At 39.2% G+C, this 20,614-nt stretch overlaps 1 pseudogene across 1 annotated transcript; it reads right to left on the bottom strand.

The window, feature by feature from the left end:
• Positions 1 to 1,329: 1,329 nt before the first annotated feature.
• LOC308551414 (large ribosomal subunit protein eL42 pseudogene) lies at positions 1,330 to 15,845 on the bottom strand (annotated as a pseudogene). Its single transcript has 2 exons — positions 15,735 to 15,845; positions 1,330 to 1,677 (listed from the first exon to the last, which is right to left on the bottom strand). The product of its transcript is annotated as a large ribosomal subunit protein eL42 pseudogene (transcript).
• Between the last annotated feature and the right edge of the window lie 4,769 nt (positions 15,846 to 20,614).

Raw genomic sequence — 20,614 nt, 5'->3', positions numbered from 1 at the left:
GTCCCGAACTCTCTGATCCTTCTAGTTCCTTCTCAGCCGCCAGGTTCTGGGTGGCTGTAGGGCACGCCTGTCGGTTTCTTGAAGGAGTCAGTTTTGTTGCTTTTATTTTGCTCACCGTAAAGCGGCAACTCCAACAACACAGCCTCTAACACTATTGAGAAGTTATTTTTTTGCCTAAGTTTTGAATTTTTCTGTCTTAGCCACCTACTTCCCACCACCGCGTCTCATTTCGTAGTTATTATTCCAGCCCGAGATAGCCCACAGGGAGATACGTATCAGAATTTTTATTGTGACATTGTTGGAGGTTATTGGGCTTTGGTGGTGACCTGAGTGTCCCTCACTTGGGGAAAAATAATGCGGTAGGTGCGCTCCGTGGAATACTTCGCGGCAGTTAGGGGTAATGAAGCGGGTGCACGTTCAGTTACATGGGTAGAATTTAAAGCTCTAGTGCTGAGTGAAAAGCAAAGAAGACAAAGTCCACAGAATAATGCAACTTTTGGAAGTTAAAAACACATCGACCTCAAAAGAACACGGATACATTACCTTTAAAGGAACATGTATAGTTTTTGTATGTTTTTATAACATATATACATTTGAAATATGTGTGTGTGTGTGTGTGTGTGTGTGTATGGTTAGTATTTAAAACAGTATGCTTCCTGTAAGGAAGGGGAAAAGGAAAAGAAAAACTAGCGATGAATGCAGGTTGTGTCTGTACAGGGGGCCAACGCCAGGTAGAGGAGTTAAAATGCAGCCAGAGCTCCACTTGCCATGTGGGAACTTTTTCTAATTCACAGGAAGAACTACATGGTCTAGTGGAGCCCTGTGGTGACTTTTATTTTGGGAGTTCAGTGTAAATTCCAGGAGGGTAAAGGCTGGCTGTTTCCCTCATACTGTATGTGAGTACTTAGCACAGTGCTGGGCACATGGTTAGTCCCTAATAAACATTTGTAGAAAGAATGAACTAAAAAAGTGTTGGCACAATATTGGGGCAGGTTGAAGTTTCTGAAAGTCCAGTTTTCTCCCTCCCCCTCCCCCTCCCGCCTTCCTCCTTCCCCCCCTCCCACCTCCCTTCCTCCTCCCTTCCCTTCCTCCCCCCCATCTCCCCCTCCCCTTCCTTCCTTCCTTCCTCCCTCCCCCCCTCCCCTTCCTTCCTTCCTTCCTTCCTTCCTTCCTTCCTTCCTTCCTTCCTTCCTTCCTTCCTTCCTTCCTTCCTTCCTTCCTTCCTTCCTTCCTTCCCTCCCTCCCTCCCTCCCTCCCTCCCTTCCAGCGAACATATCCTCAAGATTTTATTGTCACATAATAAAACAAAATATAAAGCTTAGAACTGGATCAAACTTGGCCCTTTCTCTTATCTCCTCCCAGTTCAAAATGCTTGCATCTCTTAATAGCCGGCATTCTCTTAGATCTGCAGTTGGGCTCAACGCATTTAAGCCTCAGGACAATTTTTGTAGTTTTAGCCTGTTCGCAAAAAATCGGCTTAGACTGCCCGTCGCAGCTGCTCTGCTTCCTGTCACAACGCCGCTTTCCCTGGGCGTACAGAGAATCCTGGCCCACCTTGTACTGTGTTACTTTGTGGGGTTGATCTGCCACACTTCCTACAGAAAGTCCGGCAGGTTTTAGGAATGCTCCCCACGTTTGGGAGAGCGCTATTGGCACGGAAAGCTGGAAATCCAGTTTCTTTAAGTGGAGTATTATTTTGGTGAATCCTATTAGACTTTCCTCATAGATATGCACATAAGTTAAACACTTTTGGCAGTTAAGCAAAACAACTTCATTTTAGTATGGTAGGCAGTAGGCTCTAGCAGTCAAGGATTTGGACCCTGGGAATGGTCAGGGACAATATAAGTCTTAGCCCTGGACCACCGCCATCATCACCAGCACCTGAGAACGTGCTAGAGCAATGTTTCTTGGGGTTTTACCCAGGCACACTGAATCAGAACTTCATCTGGAGGCAGGTCCCCAGCAATCTGTGATTTAACGGGCTCCTCAGATGATTCTGATACAGGCTAACATTTGAGAGCTCCCAGCTTGAACCATTCATTGTACCTTTTATTCCCTTCACCTATTTCACTCCTTTGGCATCCATGCTTTTATTTTAAGATTTGCTTGGGGATCAAAAATAATTGCTATATTCTGACTGCATCTGTTTTTCCATTTGCAGTTAATAGGTTAAAAAAAAAAAAAAAAAAAGTCTGCTCCTGGCGTACCATATTGAGGTTGGCTTTGGATTCAGTGGGGCCTGATTATAGGCACTGTGCAGTTTACTTCTCAGAGTAGCACATAGATGACCTCAAGACTAAAAGACGTATTAGGAGAAAGTGAAATAAAAATATTCAACCTCTCATTGTAATGAGTAGTTCTTTCTACTCCTTTATTCTAGCATTGTTGTTCAAGTTGGCTGTGTGTTTTAAAATATGTGAAAGTTGAGTTAGGGCAAATATTTAATAAGGTCTGAAAATCATGATGAGAGAGAAAATAAACCAATTACTTGGAAATAGGTAAATATTAAAAAGTAATAGTAAATCAGTAGTGAAATATGTGCCAAATGAGTCACCTGGAAAATAGTCTCATTAAAAGAGGGTCATGGTACTGAACTGATTTTTGAGTTAAGGAACATTGTTTCATCTTAGTTTGCTTTGACAAATGAAAGCAATGGCTGGTAATTAATGGGACATATAACAGTTGCCTTTTACTGCCACAGACCTAGAAACTTCTCTGAAGTGAAAAATTAATGATCATATGCTGGTTAATATACATATCTTTTCCTTACTCTTCCCAGGTAACCATTCTGGTGCATTTTATATATGTTCTCTATTTTTTTGGTAAAATTAGTATTTTGTATACATGTATTTAAAAATTATTATACAATAATTTAAGTACACAGATGTAGAGAGAAAATTATAAGTTTTCTATACTCACTACCAGTTTCAATAATTATAAACTCATGGCCCAGATTTTTTTCCCCCCAACTCTATTCCATTTCTACCCTATCTAGATTATTTTGAAGCAAATTCCAGATTTTATTGTTTATGTTATCTATATATTTTAAACATTATAAATAATATTTTTATAGTATATTTATTTAACACTTTTTTTTGGTGATCTATCTTTGTGTTTGTGGGTACATCTAGTCTACTGCTTCTAACTCCTTCATGGTACCCTGTGGTGCATCATGTATTATGTATCCCTTTGCCCAGGGAATGAGGGGGAGATAACTGGATCGCCTTCATCTCCATCCTGTCACAAATAGAACTGCAATGAACTTCTTTATACATTCCCCCTAATGGACCTGTGTAAGAATTTCTTTGTGATAAATGCTCACTGGTAGAATTTTAAGGTCAAAGAGTATATAATTACTTCATTTGATTAAGTGCTGCCAGATTGATGTAGACATTCTATACACGTACCAGGAATACTTGGCATTATCTGGCATCCCCCCTACAGTTTATTAGGCATAAAATTATATTGCATTATTTTACCTTGCATTTTTCTGATTACTAATAGGTTGACTATACTTTGATATGCTTATTAGCTTTTTGGGTTCCCTCTTCTATAAATTTATATCCTTTGACCATTTTTCTACTGGGGATTTTAATCTTAGTGATTTGCAGAAATTCCTTCATTTAAAAAAACAGACCCTTGTTAAGTTTGAATTTTAGTAGTGTCTTCTTCAAATCTGTCATCTGTTTAACTCTTTTCATGGTGTCTTTGTATAGAAATTCATTTTGGTACCGTCAGAATCAGTTTTTCTGCCTTGTGGTTTGTGTTTCTGTCATTCCAAGAAATTCTTTCCTGTCTATATCTTGAGGATATCCTTTCATATTTTCTTTTATTGACTTTCTAGTTACCTTTCATGTTTAGGTCTTTATTCATTTGGAACCCACCCTTTGGAGTTAAGTAGGATTTCATTTAGATTTCCTCAATGCATGAACCAGTTTTCCCAGCTCTATCTAAATAATTACCCTAGTACCATTTTTCAAAATTATATATTAAGTTCCTATATGTAAATGAGTCTATCTCAGCTCTCTATTCCATTAGATCATTTGTCTGTTTTCATACTAGTACCATACTTAGTTTTTATCAGTGTTTTTAATAGTATATTTTCATGTCTGTAGTGTAACATCATAATATTTTCTTAGTTCTTTCTTTTCAAGGATGTTATTTATTTTCCTCATTTTCATACATGTTTTAGAGTAAATGAATTCTTTGAATACAACTGGAGTTTAGAGTAGGGTTACATTAAATTTGATTAATCTGGGGATGAAAAGTATCATGATTCTTTTCACCTGTAACTCTGGAAATCTCCCTTTATATCAGTTATCATCTGTGTCCTTTATTAGATTTTACAAAGTTTTCTCCATAGAGGACTTAGTTTCTTTAAGCTAAAACCTGAGTACTTTATCGTTTTTGTTGTTATTAAAAATGGTAACACTTTTTGTTTTCTAGATGGTCACTTCAGATTTAGAGAAATGCCATTGAAACTCTTTTTGGTAGGTTGGTATTTTTGAATCCAATCTTACTGAATATTCTCATTTAATTATTTCTTTCTCCTATTCCTCAGTATTTTCTGCATTATAATCCTCAATATATATTTTTTTGGTAGGTATTCTTAGACTTGGGAAATTCTGTTCTATTCCTGGGTTACTAGTGGGTTTTTTAAATTCATGAATGGATGTTGGATTTTGGTAAAAACAGTTTTGCCTCTATTGAGATGATTATGATTTTTCTATTAGGCAGTTATTGACACTTCTATCTTTGATATTGTCTTTTGAAAACTTTCTCATCTTTTTCTGTTGTGTTCTGAGTTCTTCAATCTGAACTTCCAAATCTCTAAGCTTTTAGTTTTTTCATACTATTTACTCCAAATATTTTGGTTTTAAAAAATTCACCTATTGTCACTTACAAAGCTTTTTAAAAATTGTGGTTAGAGCTCCTAACATGAGAACTACCCTCTTAAATATTTCAGTGTGCAATTGAGTATTATTGACTCTCAGCACAGTATAGTATGCAGATCACTAGAACTTATCCATCTCAAATAACTGCCGACTTTATACACGTGGAACAGCAACTCCCGATCTCCCCTTTTCTAAGTCCCTGGAAACCACCATTTTATCGTTTTTCTGTGAGTTTGACTATTTTAAATAACTCTTTTAAGTGGAATAATGCAGTGCTTATATTTCTGTGACTGATTTATTTCACTTAGCGTAATGTCCTCCAGGTTCATCCATGTGGTCACACACAGCAGGATTTCCTTCTTTTAAGGCTGAATAATGTACCATTGTGTGTATATATACCACTTTAAAAAATCTGTTCATCTGTCGATGGACTTTTAGGTGGTTTTAATATCTTGGTTATTGTGGCTATTGCCACAGTGAGCATGTGAGTGCAGCTATCTCTTTGAGATTCTGATTTAAATTCCTTTGGATATATACCTTAAAGTGCAATTCTTGGCTCCTATGCAGTTCCATTTTTAACTTTTTGAGAAAATACCATACAATTTACCACAGTGGTTGCACCATTTTGCATTTCCACCAACAGTTTTTAAAGTTTCTAATTTCTCCACATCCTCACTAACACTTAGCTCTTTAAAAAAAAAAAAAAGTCATGCTAACAAGTGCAAGGTGTTATATCGTGGTTTTGATTTGCATTTTTCTGATGCTAAGCATATTTTCATGTATCTGTTCACCATTTGTATGTCATCTTTGAACAAATATCCATTCCTTTGTCCATTTTAAAAATGGAGATACTTTTCTTTTTTTGCTAATGTGTTGTGGGAGTTCCTTATAGGTATTGGTTTTTTACAAACTGAAGGCAAGATCCTCCACCAGCAAAAATATTACAACTTTCTTTATTGCAATACAGCTTCATTGCTGTGGTCTGAAACCGAATGTGCAGTATCTCTGAGGTATGCCTGTGTGGTTTGCAAATATTTTCTTTTCTTTTGTAGGTTGCCTCTTCCCCCCACCCCCTTGTTTATTTTTGCTTTTAGTTCTTTGAGCTTCTGGTGTCAGAGCAAAGAAATCATTACCTAGAGCAATATCATAAAGCTTTCCCTCTGTTTTCTTCTAGGGGTTTTGTAGATTTAAATATAACACCTGGATCTTTAATCAATTTTGAGTTAGTTTTTGTATGTGGTGTAGGACAGAGGTCCAATTTTACTCTTTTGCATGTGGAAATCCAGTTTTCACATCACCATTTGCGGCTTTATTTTTGAAATCTCTATGCTGTTCCACAGGTTTATATGTCTGTCTGTTTGCTTATACTATACTGCTTCGTAACATAGTTTGAGATTAGAAAGTATGATGCCTCCAGCTTTGTTCTTCTTTCTCAAGATTGCTTTAGCTATTCAGCGTCTTCTTTGTTCTATGTGCATTTTAGAAATTTTTTTTCTATTGCCGTAAAAAAAATGTCACTGGGGTTTTGATAAGAACTGCATTGGATCTGTAGATAGATCTCTTTAGGTAGTATAAACATTTTAACAGTATTGCTTCATGTAATATTATTTCCTTATCACCTTAACATATTTATTGGGCCTACTTTAATCTATACAATACAATAACTCTGTTTCATTTGGCATATATTGGTGGTTTAAAGTTTTATTTTTAATCCTTTTTAGTTGTATATATATAGGGGTGGGCAAGAGTAGGTTTACAGTTGTGAGTATGCACAACAGAATTGATCCTTGTATTATTTATTTATTGTATTCTTTAGTTGTATTATTTATCTTCTTATATTATTATCATTTCATATCCTTATGATTTATCTTCTAGGTAATGATGGCTGGCAATTTAACCTACTTTTGCCCACCCTTATGTTTTTTTTTTACTTAACTTACCATGCCCTCCAATAAATATTAGCTATTGTTTTTACATAATTGTGTATATATACTGGAGTAGGTCCCAAGGCCAAGTTCTAATCTGCATCTTTCCCTGTGCATTTCAAGGAGAGAAGAAGGGAAGGATGGGGGTGAGAATCTGGACAGAGAGCCCCAAGCTTCACAAAACCACTCTTTGCTACTACCCTTCTCCGGGCAAAACTCTGGTCAGGCTTTTGTCTTTAAACTCCAGAAATGTTGATATTAGGATATGGGGGATTGGGATGTGACATACCCCTCTTGGGGTTTTAGAAAAGTACTAAGTGACAAATGAATGCTCAGGGATGGCTGGCCTAGCTCCTCTTTTCATTAATTCCTCACCTCAGGAAGGCTTTACGCTGCTGTAATTTTACTCTGTCCATGCTGGCCTCTGTGACCTAACAACTTTTATGATGAAGAGGCTGGCAGTTCTTTTACTAATGCAATTTGGGAAGAGAAATGAGCAGAATTTAATTCCAATTCATTCTTTCACTGCCACCCTCACCCAAGACACTCATCCTATAGAGAATTTGATCCCCCAAGTGCACAGCCATGGAAGAGAAAGAAAGAAAAAGTAAGCGCGTGATAGTCCAAGGGTAGCAACCTTTTACATGAGGCCAAAAGTCAAAATTTAGTGTGACTGTGAGCTACCTTTAAAGAGGAAAGTATACTTCTTTTCCTCAGAAAATGGTATTTCTATCACGAATAGAGCTTATGCATAATTATGGCTTATTTGGGGGGCTAAAAATCAGGAGTAATGCACTCAGAAAACTCTACAGAATCTTGTCTATAGTGTTCTGACTATAAGCAAATTTTGGGGTGACATGAGATTTGGTGGAATTAATTTGAAGACTAATTTGTGGATGAGAAAGAATTGGCAGGAAGTCTAAATCTTGGAATAGGTAGGAGTTAGCTCAGGGAAACTGCTGGCTAGGGGGAGCAGTGTGTGGGAGCACAGAGCAGTGTCTGGCCCTTCTGTTAGGAAGCCACATGTAATCTAAGAAAAGAACGTGATTGGGTGAGAAATGACACTGGGGAATGAAGTTGGAGTCAAATCAGGATAGACTTTGTATAACACGCTATTGTCTTTATCTTAAAGACAATAAAGAATCTTGGTAGTATTGATTAAAAGTGAAATATACTATAACAGACAGGGACATTTATTTGGTTAAGTAATATATATGGGTAATGTTCCTTGTAGGTGGTACATTACAAAAAGACAGTTATTTGTATTGTTTTTTCCATAAGTGAGCCTTTTTTTTTTTTTTTTGGTAGGTAGGTATGTTTTAAATATTACATGAGTTATATTTATACTAAAATATTCATTGTTTATCTAAAATGCATAATTAACCTGGCATTCTGTTTTTATTTGATCTGGAAACCCTGTGAATTGGATATATTAAATCAATAGAATTGGTTGAACATGACATAGTCAATAAGAAAACATCTTGGGAGCATGCCCATATCTCCCCTTTCCCTTCTTCTTACCCCATAAGCACATATCTTCTAACCTCTAAGGGATCCCTTAGAGGAACTTGCAACTAGAGGAACAATGGGCAGCAGCAGCTCATCCCGGGCTAAACCCCTGAACCTGTATCCAAGGCCCCCTTTTCTCTGACTTCCCAGTGAGCCAAAGCAGCCCAGCCTAGGCTCTCTCGCTACTTCTTATATGCCCTTCCTATTTTCTCTGTCCTAAGTGTGTTTTTGCTATGGCCAATAAATTCTTGCTTAAAAAAAAAAAAATAGTACTTGACCTTTTAGACCACAATAGCAGGAGGGGCTTGCTTGGAGTTTGGGAATGAATTTGTGCAGAAGACAGTGACCAACTACCTATGGTGAGGGGCTTGAATTGTGGCTGAACTTTTGGCTGTGGATAGATTGGATAACTGCTTTTCTCTTTCTTCCATTGGGCATATGGCTTGAGATTCATCCTGGAAAGGTCTCACATAATGAAGCAACCAGTCCCTTGGTGGCAGCCAAGTCCACAGATCGTTGTCCTGGTTCTCCATTCTTCTATTTTTGTTTTTACTTTTTGTTCCCTGGGATCATATTGCTAAAATAAAGTACTCTTACATAAGGAAAAATGGAGCAAGGAAAAATTCCACAAAAAAACAGGAAAAAAGTAATACGGTAGGAGTAAATCCAAAATATCTAATCCATGGTTTCAATAAACAGACTTAGATTAGGTTAACACAAATCTCTATCTTGTCCAGAAAGGATTATATATGTCAGATGTACACTAAACAAAAATCTATGGTTGCTATATATCTAGCAAAAAGCAGATTTAAGAATATAGAAGATGCCTACAAATGTAAACATAAGAGAACCTAATAGCCCTAAATACCTAAAACAAAGGTGTATAAAACCAAGGAGACTAACCATCATCATAGTTGAATTGGATTGTAGCAAAATGGACAGTTCCATTGTTCTAAGTAAATTTCATTATTTCTTAAGGCCAGCGAGGAAGGGTGGCCACCTGGAGTTGCAGGTTGAGAGGGTAATTATTCACAGTCAAATGTTGATGAGCTGTCCCAGAAAATGAACACTAAAAAATCTAGAGCAAAAAACCACTGCAGACCTTTGTAAAAATGATTTTAGAAAAGAGCCAAAGTCAGATTTCAGGTTTAAGACTAAACATGAAGTGACAGCGTTGCCCCAGCACACTCTTGCATCTCTTCCATGCCCCTGGCAGCCACAGAAGTCTGGGAGTGGTGATGAGCCTTCTTGGGCCTGGATGTAGCATATTGCTCTTTCTGTGGCCCTTACCATGCACAGGTTGGGGCTTCTCTCTCAGGCAACAGCTCTTGAATACTCAGCCATAAATGAGGCACAAGTCCACTCAATTCTGATTTCCAGATTTAAAGGGGACTGTTTTATCTGCCTTTATCTATTTTTCTCCTATAGTCAATGACTCGGCTAAGTGACAATAGTAGGGTAGGGCTGCATCAGCCAGGGTCTCAGGGGAAACAAAGAGCCCATACAGATAACAGAAACAATATAACATGGGCAATATTAAAACCTATGGGTTATATGGGTGACAGAACTATAGTAGTGTGCAGCAACTTAGGGCCGTCTTGGGCGGGAGGGAAGCAGGAGGCAGGTTGTGGTGCTACCGGAGCCAAGAAGGTGGCGGTGTCTAAAACCCAGGAGAGGGCTGCAGAGGGAGGAGCTGGCCAGGGGCAGCTGGAGCCATGGAGAAGGCAAAATCACTGCAGGAGGCGCGGCCTGAGTCAGACGAAGAGATGAAAACACTCTAGTTGTCCCTCTTCCCTTCTTCCAGCCTTTTATCAGTCCCTCCCATTAACTGATGGTACCTGGAAGGCAGACAGCAAGGGAGCTGAGGCAGAAGAGTGGAAAATAGATCTGAGGACAGACAGACAAATGGCCACACGGACAGGCATGAGTAGAGCATATGGCTCCTGCTCTTCTGTCCTGTTTCTGCTCTAGGATAACTCTTTGCCTCCACAGCCGATCAGGACAGGAAGAGCTACCTGACCTCCTGTGTGTGAGTGGTGCCGTTGGTCTATCTCCTACCGCCTTTCAAATCTTGGAGCTAAGAACGTGGTGTCTTTTTCTCTGCGGTCTTAAGGCCAGCGAGGAAGGGTGGCCACCTGGAGTTGAGCTAAGCTGAGCTAAGCTGCCGCATTACCTGTCTAGGGAGAAGGAAAGGGGGGCTGCCTCGTGGGTAGTATTGGTCCCAGAGTCTGGGCAGGGCTTGAATATCCAGGTGGAATTTAGATGATGTAAACCTCAGATCTAGCACACGAAACCCAGATGGGGCTCACCTCGTTATGAATCGATTATGCCTTTACTAACGGTATTCCTCGAGACAATACAGCTCCACTAGAAAATTATGCCTTTGTTAAGCCCGGGTTTGTGTTAGCTCTTTTAGGCATTTCAACACAGCATTATTTGTCACCTACTATTAAGCTTGGCTTCACAAAACAGTCTTGGATATTTTATTCTTTTGGTCATAAAAATCAAGGTCCTGTCATTTGTTAACTATCTTCAGGAGATTATTAGATCTTGATTCTTTTCTATAACAAATTAACTACTCCTCTCAGCTTATCTGAAGAGTTGATAAGCATACCTTTCGTTTTCCCTTTTACATCTTTTTCCAGGATGTTGATAAAATACCGATGCTGTTGAATTTCCTTACCATCTATTCGGTAACTGGCTCTCTTTAGGCAGAGTTGTTCAAAATGAGGCTAGAAACCTGCCTCGCCTCATTTTCTGTCCATCCATGTTTCTCCATCTTTCCCAGGGATGCTGCCTGTGACATATCCACTATCGATCAATGTCACAAACCTATTTTATAGGTAAAGTCATTAATTCAACAGGGTTTGTTCTTAATGAATTCATGCTGCCTTGTCATGATGACTGCTTTCTGTAAGTGCTCACAAATCATTTGTTTGAAAAATGAAGTAAGCATCCTGATCTAATGCTCTAAGAAAACATACCAGGCACTTTTTTCTTTAATCTTTTAAAAAATTTTTTTTAATAAATCCTCACCTGAGGGTTGTTTTTTTTCCCATTGCTTTTCAGAAAGAGTAGAAGGGAAGGAGGAAGGAAGGGAGGGAGGGAGAGAGAAACATTGATGCAAGAGAGACGCATCAATTGGCTGCCTCCTGCACACGCCCAAACCAGGGCCGGGGGTCGAGCGTGCAATTGAGGAACGTGCCCTTGACTGGAATTGAACCCGAAATCCTTCAGTCAGTGGGCCAACACTCTAACCACTGAGCCAAACTGGCCAGGGCTTTTTAATCTTTTAAAACTATTCCCATTTTCTGATTCACAAGGAACAAAATTAGTATTGGGAACCCATAGGCAAGGTCTAGTAGTAGTATGCATTAGCAATACAGATTTTTCTGGGGGTGGAGACAAATGAATATTCTTTCCATGTACAGTTTTTTTAAATTTGGAAAAATATAAGGCATAAAGAACAAATAAAATCATACATAATTCTATCATATCAGATAATAATTACATTCAGTGGGGAGTAACAGAAACCTGAAAATCTATGGCTGAAATCTGGAGTTTTATATACTTGGTAAAAACTGTCAGATACAGGCAGTCCAGAGCTGGAGTGACCTCCCTTGATGGTGTCGGACCCAAGCTGCTTCTATCGCTCTGCTCATTTCATGGTGCCAAGGTGGCTGCTCCACCTTCAACCTGATGTGCATATGGTGGGAATAAATATAAGTTGTCCCAGCTTTCCCCAGAACTGTATACACAATCACCTCTGGGTCACAAATGATAAAATGGAGGTCCAGTTTCCCAAGGTACACAACTAGTGAAGCAGGAAGTCTGGGGTACACATTTCTCTAACTCCCAGGCTCATGCTCTTTCTAATGTATTTTATCACTGTTTTACTAGCAATGGTTTGAGTTGTTTTTTGGGCTTTTAAAAGATATCAAAGTTCTTGTTTTTGTCTTATTTCATCCAAGAACCAATGTAACCACCCCATTCATAACTAGAATTGTCTCTTCCTGGGACATAGTGTCGTCTGGGAGCCATCTCCATTGGGTTTCCCTGAAGCTGGTGGTGAAGGTTGTTAACAGCACAGATTACTGGACCCCATCCCAGATCTAGTGAGTCAGACTCTGGGAGCCAGTTCCTCTGAAAATGCATTTTTAATAAGCTGGACAAGTGAATGTCATGACCATTAAACTTTCAGAACCACTGTCCTAGAGGATAATTTTTGCTGAGAACAAATTTATTCTGAGTTGCAGCTGCTTCCAGGTCATATAGTACTTTGGGGTAAAATCAAGCAAGACTATCATCCTGTCTTATAGCAAAGGGTTTCTTATCTTTGTTCTAGGAAGTGATCCCACCTCTGAGAAAATGATTTATGTTAGAAAAGTACAGTTGGTGGACTGGTGTGTGTGTGTGTGTGTATGTTGTAGGCGACATAGCATCCTGGCTGAAATTGTAGAATCTGGAGCCATAATGACTAGGTTCAAATCCTGACTCTACCACTGAACTAGCTGTAAAACCTTGGGTAAATTACTTACCTCTCTGTGTCTCGCTTTCCTTATCTGTAAGGTAGCAATAATAGTCATACCTACCTCATGATTGTTGTAAGGCTTGTAAGAATCAATTTATGCAAAGCTCCTAGAGCAGGGTCTTATGGAAATTCTCACTAGATGTTAGCTGTTTATGGTGCTTTTATGTCAGGGTCAGAGTTTCAATACCTGTGTGGATGGCATGTCTTACCTTATTGTAAGGTCATTTATCACCCTTGTACCTGGTAATCAGTTTTTTTCTAAAAAGCATGTGTGTGTGTGTGCGTGTGTGTGCGTGTGTGATTAGAAGAGAGACGATGGATCTGCATGACTACTTTTACCAGTTGCAAACCGCTTATGGCATAGAAACTATTAATGGCAAAGAACAGAGCTCACTGAGCTGTTCATGCAGAACCTCCTTGTGGAAGAGTTCCATTGAGATCAGTTGGCTGATTCTTTAGCTGCCTCCTCAGAGCAAGCAGGGGTTTGGGAGGTAGGCCACAACTTCTCTGAACCTCAACTCTTAATTGAGGAATACTTACAGCATCCCTCATACCTCGGAAGAAAGCTGAGACTAATTAAGCTATTTCTGTGGCTCAGCATTTTAAGATCTTAGGAGAATAAACTATGTTGAAACATTATCATTGCAGCCTGTGATTTATGTAACGATGATCCTTGAAACTCCTTCCAGTTTGGAACGTGTACAGTTGTCCAAAAATGCACAAAAGTGGGTTAACCATCAGATAGTAAGTCACTTTAGTCCATAGGCAGAAACATGTGCTCTAAAATTTGGGTCCAGTGATTTGGACAGAAGACAGGATCACAGGGCTTAGTTCAATTATTGAGATTTGTTAAAAGGAGGGACTTTTTTCTTGGTGTGATTCTTTTTACTGTTTTATTTTTTAAATTATTTAAATTTATTTTCCCGTCACCATTTATCCTCTATGCCCTCTTCCACCTCCACCCCACCCCCCGCAATCACCACACTGTTGTCCATGTCCATGAGTTCCCTCTTTTTTCTTGTTTTTTTGTTCAATCCCTTCACCCCTCCCCCCAAGAACTGTCTGCCTGCTGTCTGTCTATGAGTCTGTCTCTGTTTTGCTTGGTGGTTCAGTTAGTTCATGAAATTCCGCCTATGACTGAAATCATACGGTACTTGTCTTGCTCTGACTGGCCTCCTTCACTTGGCATAATGTTCTAAAGACAGGCGAAGACAAAATGAATCTGTCATGGTCCTGAAGAGGGATGACAGCATAGTCGCCTTTTTGTGAGGTGGAAACAGCCTTTCAGGTGTTCCTCCCGCCCACCCCATCTAGCCTGCGCATTAATTCTCTAAGGCCTTCATTCATCACAGAGCAGCTGAAAACCCTGCCTGCAGTGCCTTAGTGAGTGGATATGTATAAACCTCTGTGCTGCTGTGAGGCTTGGTCGCAGAAGAATCACATGGCGATGGCTTCTGCGTCGCCCTCTGTAGTGGCTTCCTTTCAAGTTTCTGTCACACCTCACGTATTCCTGGACTTGGAGGTGGGGGTGGGTATTTTGCTTGTTCATTATTGTTGTTTTCCATCCACAGCTCATCTACCCCTCCCCCCTTCTCAGGGCTTTTAAAGCGTCTTCTTGCCCACCACTCCTTGGAGTAATTTATGACTCTAATTTTCCCTTATATTTTAATGGCTTCAGCATCCGATTTACTCTCTTCACTTACCACTGCTTCTGTTGTCATTTTTGAATATTAATATCCACAGAGGTGATCCATCCTACTCCTGACCTCTCAGTTCTTTGAAGTCCTCGCCTGGATTGCTCCTGTCGTCCACCCCACCTCACCCACTGCTCTCTCTGTCCTGTCAGCTTCAGCACCCCACTCTGACATAACCTCCTTTTCCCCCACATGCTCTGCAGGTGGCCCCTCCAGTAACTTGACTACCCAAAATATCCCACAGTTGACCTTGCCACTTTTTAACTGTTTATCAACCCCCTCAAAGGGATTTGCTTTCCTTGTTTTCCTGTTTCCTCTATTTGTTACTACCATTCATTTGCATCTGTACTCAATTCCCCTGAGATCTTTTTTTACATTTGCCCAATTTTGCACTTTCACCCAAACACCTAAATGAGGCTGGAAGAACAACTCACAACCATGCTGACTGGTCTCACATTAAATCCATATGTATCAAATACCCAAGTGGGCTTTCAGGGCTGCCACACTATCATATTACATTTTCTTTGTGAATTTACCTTTCTGCTCTTATCTGAAAAGATGATCTCATACCTCTTCTTTCTTAGTCTCCAAACTTCTCCCCTCTCTTTACTTTCAGTTGATGACCTACTGCTCTGTGAAAATAGAAATATTGGAAGAAAACACCACCTCTTCCCAAGCACAAAATCTATCAACACGTATGCATTTGTTCCCTTATACTCTGCTTCTGTCCAGTGCTGATAGCTAAGGCCAACCCCTCAGCTTGGGCACTGGATCCCATTTCCTCTTATCCGCGTAAGGACTTCATTTATTCATGTACAATTCTTTCTCTTTTGCATCAGTTCTCTCTAATGTAGCATTTCTACCAACATACATACACATGATAATATTTCCCATCTTAAAAATCTTTTCTATTTGACTCACACACACTATTTCAGTAACTGTCCCATTTCTCTGCTCCCTTTATTACACACATTCCAAAGAGTTGTTTATAAATGTAATGTTACCTCCTATATTCTCTTGAATACATCTATTGGATCTTTATTAAAACTGTTCTTTTAAAATGATTGTCTCTTCAAATCAAATGGTCAATTCCCAGTTCTCATTTTTAATCCTGTATTTTTTCACACTGTTGATTGTGCTCCCCACCCCAATTTCCTTCTGTTGGCTTCAGGTGTCCTACCTTCTCTTGGAAGCCTGCCCTCCTCATTGGCTGCTTCTCAGGTTCCTTTGCTGAATCCGCCTCACTTTCCCAACCTCTAAACTGTGGAGTGTCCTCAGACCTTTTCTCCATCTCCTATCCTGGAGGATCTCATATAGTCTTAAAGCTTCAAATATCATCTGTAAGATGATAACTTTAAAATTTAAATCCTAGTCTCAACCATCTCCCTGAACTCAAAATTTGTATATACAACTTTCTCCCAGACATACTCAGGTGGGTGGCTAAGGGGCACCATGGCTAAAACCAATTCCCGCTACCCACAACCCATTCCTACTCGTGTCTTCCTGCCTGCGTGAATGAAGACTCCATTTACCCTGTTGTTCAGGTAAAATAAACACTGAAGTTATTTTGTTGCTTTTCATTCTCTCAGGCACCACCTCCAATTCATCAGCAAGTCCTATAGCTTAACATTCCCAATATGTCAAAGACATAAGGGAAAAGGGGTTAAATATATGGTGAGGAGGAGACTTGACTTTGGGTAGTAAACACACAATGCAATATTCAGATGATTCATCATAGAACTGTATACTAGAAACCTATGTAATTTTATTATCCAAGGTCACCCTGCTAAATTTAAATTGAAAAAGTTAAGTGAGGAAAAATAAATAGAACTTTAAAAAATACCTGTCAAAGACAACTACTTCTACCACTTCTCTTGATACTACCCTAGTGAAAAGTCACCCGTGTCTCTGTGTGGGTGATGGTAAAGACTTCTTAACTGGTTTTCTTGACTCCACTCTTGCTCCTAGGATATATTTTCCCCATATCAGCCAGAGTGAACTTTTAAAAATTATTTTGAAATAATTGTAGGTTCCAGAATGTTGCAAAGTTAGTAGAGAGAGGTCCCATGTGCACTTGTATATCCATTCATCTGTTGATGGACACTTAGGTTATTTCCATATTTTCGCTATTGCTAATGGTGCTGCAGCAGACATGGCAATGTGGATATCTTTTCAACATCCTGCTCTAATTTCCTCTGAATATGTACCCAGATATGGGATTTCTGGATCACGTGGTAGTTCTATTTAGAATTTCTTGAGGAACCTCTGTACTGTTTTCCACAGTGGCTGCACCAATTTACATTCCCACTAACAGTGTACAAGGGTGCCCTTTTCCCCACATCCCTGCCAGTATTTGTCATCTCTTGTTTTTGTGATGGGAACCATTCTAACAGGTATGAGGTGAGTCCATCCTGGAGCTTTCCTTATTGAGTGCCCTGTCAAGCTTGGCAATTTTTCTTTCAAGTCACCCTAGCTGACTTTTGCTGTTAGAGAAGTTATAAAAGGGCTTACGAATCTGCATGCGTGTCTGTGTGCTAGTGATAGCTGAGTTACCAATTTAGAACTTGCTCTGTCAATGAGAAAGTATCATGCAATGCCATCTCATTCTTTCTGGGTTAATATGTGGGGAATAGCTTGATGTATAATTTCTGTTCCTAACTGCCGCTGTCATGTGGTTTTCTACTGGCTTATAGTGTTGTAGGCTGCTAGCAAAGACAGGTGAAATGAGGAAACAAAAATCCATCCAGTCTATGAGTATATATGTAATCCTGACTGTCTTGTCATAGGGAGGAACACTATGGGATGCTCATGAAAGAAACAGAAACAAAAACAGTACATCTGTTCTATTTGAAGGAGAGGTTTTCCTTGAGGAATGGTTAAAATGACCCATCCTCAGGCAGAGCTCCTTTCCTTCTTAGCTTTCTGGTTGCGGGTCCCCTTCAGTAACAGCCTTCATTAAGTCTATTCACAGCATGGTTTCTTTAACAATTTAGGGGAAAATGATACGTAAGAATTCTTGAAAGTTTCAGCTTAGAGCTCAGGAAACCAGATAGGAATCTGGAGCTGAAGCCCAAACAAGGGGTAAACACTATGTGTATGTTCTAAATGGCTATTTATGATAATGCTAAATAAAACTCCAGAAAGCTCAACAGTTTACCAAAATAACTGCAGCAGGTCCTTAAATGTTTCAACATTTTCATTATAGCATTGATGAGATACCTAGGAAGTTAACTTTTTTTTTGTATCAATGAGCCTATGGTAAAATTGGTATCATTTATGTCATTTCACTTAAAGTTACAGAACCTATCAGCAACATTAAGTGAGAGCTAACCATATTTCTCACTCCTGGGATTGTCAGCCTTGCTATTATAGTTTTTTTTGGGCTTGCCTTTGACTGGCCTTGGAATAGACAATGACTTGGGTTAAAGTTTGCTCCCGGTGTCTTTTTATTCTGGGATCAGAAGCTGCCTGAGGCATTTTTTCTAATGGTAGATGGCAGAAACTTCAAGAAGACTATAGGAGACTTTCCAGGCCTCTTTAAGGTCTCAGCTTGAAATTGGCACATGCTGTCCCTTCTATCTTTTCATTGGTTGAACCAATTTCATGACCAAGGGGGTGAGGAAGCATTTGCATCTACTGTAATGGGGGGCACTTGCAAGGTTAGGTGGCAAGGGGCATGAATTATATATTTAGTGGGAAGGATCGAATAACTGAACAGTGTAACTTATGGAGGGATATACAGTCTTTTTTGCAAATGGTGCCAGAAAATTTGGACATCCATATTTAAAAAGTAAAACCTGACCCATACCTCATGTGTACAATAATTAAAATTTAATATATTACAGATCTAAATGTAAAACCTAAAACTACAAAACTTAGAAATCATAGGGGAAAATCATTGTGGTCTTGAATTAGGCAAATATTTCTTAGAAAGCACAAAGGTTAAACCATAAACAAAAATAGTATGGATTGGAGTCCATCAAAATTAAACATTGTGTCCCTTGAAAGGCACTGGACAAGAACACAGGTCATAGACTTCAAGAAAAAATTCACAAAACATGTATCTGATCAAGGCGATCTATCCAGGATACATAAAGAATTCACACAACTCATTAAGAAAACAAATACCACCATAAAAATCACAAAATATTTGAGCAGACACTTCAGAGGAGAGATGTGGATGACAAATTAAAGGATGCCCAACATCACTAGTCATTCAGGGTTTTGAAAATTAAAACCGTAATGACATGCCACTATGTATCTATTATAATGGCTAATATTAAAATGCCAAATGCCAACAGGATATGGAGCAACTGGAAGTCCCAGAGCCCTTGGACTTTGCTGGTGAGAATTCAAAGTGGCAGAGCCACTTTGGAAAACAACTTGGCAGTTTTTTCTAACATCAAACACACACTTATTATGTAATCCAACAATTTTACTCCTGGGTATTTATTCAAGATAAACATGTCACCAGAAGGACTTGGTAGGCAAATGTTTATAGCATCCTGATTCATAATTACCAAAAACTAGAAGCAATCCAAGTTCTCATCAGCTGGTGAATGAATAAGCAGATTGTGGTTCCTCATACAGTGAAATGCTAGTCAATAATATAAAGGGTTGAATTAGTGCTATATGCAGCAACATGTGTAAGTGTCATATGCATCTTGCTAAAAAAGAACCTGAACCCCAAAGACTACATGCTATAAGATTCCATTTATATGACACCTGGAAAGATCAGACTATAGGAATGGACATCGGATCAGTGGTGGGTTGAGAGTGGGAGGAGCAAATGACTACAAAGGGGAATGAGGGAATTGGTGACACAGATTTATGTGCCTGTTGCTCATCACTCCATACCTAAAAGGGATGGACCAGTACATTTTACCGTATATAAATCATACCTCAATAAGCTTGACATTTAACTAACAATTTTGTGAGATTATACATGTACGGTATACACATATACATATATGTGTGCATGAGCCTATATATGTACATACATATATTTATTTGGAATGTTTTCCCATTTGATATGTTTCCATTGCTTCCTGGCCTCCACTGTGTCTGATGAAAAGGTAACTTTTGTTCTCAATACAGTGTCTCTCTAGGTAACGTCTGTTTTTTTTATCCTGTGGATGTTTTTGAGAATTTTTTTTTTATTTTTCAGCTATTTGCCTATAATGTTCTTAGGTGTAGGTTTTTGTGTTTTTTTTTTCTGTACTTCTCCAGCTTGGGCTTTATGAGCCTCGTTTATTCTCTATCCATCATCTTATGTCTTTGCTTCAATTTGGGTAACTTTTATTGGCCTATAGTCAAATTGATCCTTTCTCCTGTAGCGTGTTACCTATTATTGCTGTAAACCACTACAGGACTTAGTGGCTTAAAGCAACAACAAGTTGGTACTTGGCACAGGCGTATGCGTTTGCTCCCCGTTCTCCGAGCGGCCTGAGTTCAGCAGGCGGCTGGCGGGCCGCGTGCGGCTGGGAGAGCTGGGGTGGCTCTGTCTACATGGCGTTTCATCCTAGGCCGCTTCATGGGACGGCATCACATGTTCGGTGTCGATTTAGGTCTAGCCTTAGCTGAAGGCCTAACCTTAGAAGAAAGACTAACATCACTGCTGCTGCATTTTTTTTTTCTTACTCAAAGCAAGTTGCAAAGCCAACTTACGTTTAAGGGGTATGGAAACATTCTCTACCACTGAGAGGAATGGCGAAGTCATATAAAAAAGGGGCATGCCTATTGGGTTGGGATTGATTTCCGGCCATTAACTTTCTACATTCAGTGTTCAGTCTGCTTCTAAGTTATTCAATGGGTGTTTTATTTCATATACTTTATATTTTAAAGCTCTAGCATTTCTATTTTTTCAGTTTACAGTTCTCTTCTGAAATACCTTCTTTTCACATATTACATCTATTTTTTCATATAAATTTTTTAGCATTTTTATAATAGTTGATTTAAAGTCCTTGGCTGCTAATTCATTGACTGGGTCATTGTGATTTTTTACTGGTTGTGTTTTTCTGTGACTATGGATCACATTTGTCTATTTCTTTCCATGTGTCA

This window comes from Miniopterus schreibersii (genome assembly GCF_964146895.1).
Source record: "Miniopterus schreibersii genome assembly, chromosome: 1".
Classification (NCBI taxonomy): Eukaryota; Metazoa; Chordata; class Mammalia; order Chiroptera; family Miniopteridae; genus Miniopterus; species Miniopterus schreibersii.
Note: the sequence above shows the minus strand (reverse complement) of the source record. Positions and strands in the feature narration are given on the sequence as shown.